This window comes from Arachis ipaensis, chromosome B08, assembly GCF_000816755.2.
Source record: "Arachis ipaensis cultivar K30076 chromosome B08, Araip1.1, whole genome shotgun sequence".
NCBI classification, from domain to species: Eukaryota; Viridiplantae; Streptophyta; class Magnoliopsida; order Fabales; family Fabaceae; genus Arachis; species Arachis ipaensis.
Genome location: NC_029792.2, coordinates 24,320,657 through 24,321,097, shown reverse-complemented (window position 1 = coordinate 24,321,097; position 441 = coordinate 24,320,657).

Below are 441 nucleotides of genomic sequence, written 5' to 3'. Positions count from 1 at the left end.
GTTGGGGGGTTCTAGGACATGAAAAATTATGAGAAATCCCTAAGTCATCATAGAATTTTTCAAAATCTTGATTTTCAAATTCTCTTCCATGATCACTTCTCAAATGGACAATTTTCAAATCCTTTTCATTTTGAATTTTCTTACAAAGGGTGGAAAAAGCATGAAAGGCATCGTTCTTATGAGCAAGGAAAAGTACCCAACCAAATATAGAGTAATCATCTACCACCACAAGACCATAATGTTTACCTCCTAAACTTTGAGTTCTAGTAGGACCAAAAAGATCAATATGTAACATTTCCAATGGCCTTTTGGTTGAGATTCCATCTTTTGATTTAAAAGAGGATTTTACTTGTTTGCCTAATTGACAAGAGTCACAAGTAAGATCCTTATCAAACTTGATGTTTGGAATTCCTCTAACCAAGTTTCTTTTGACTAGCTTAG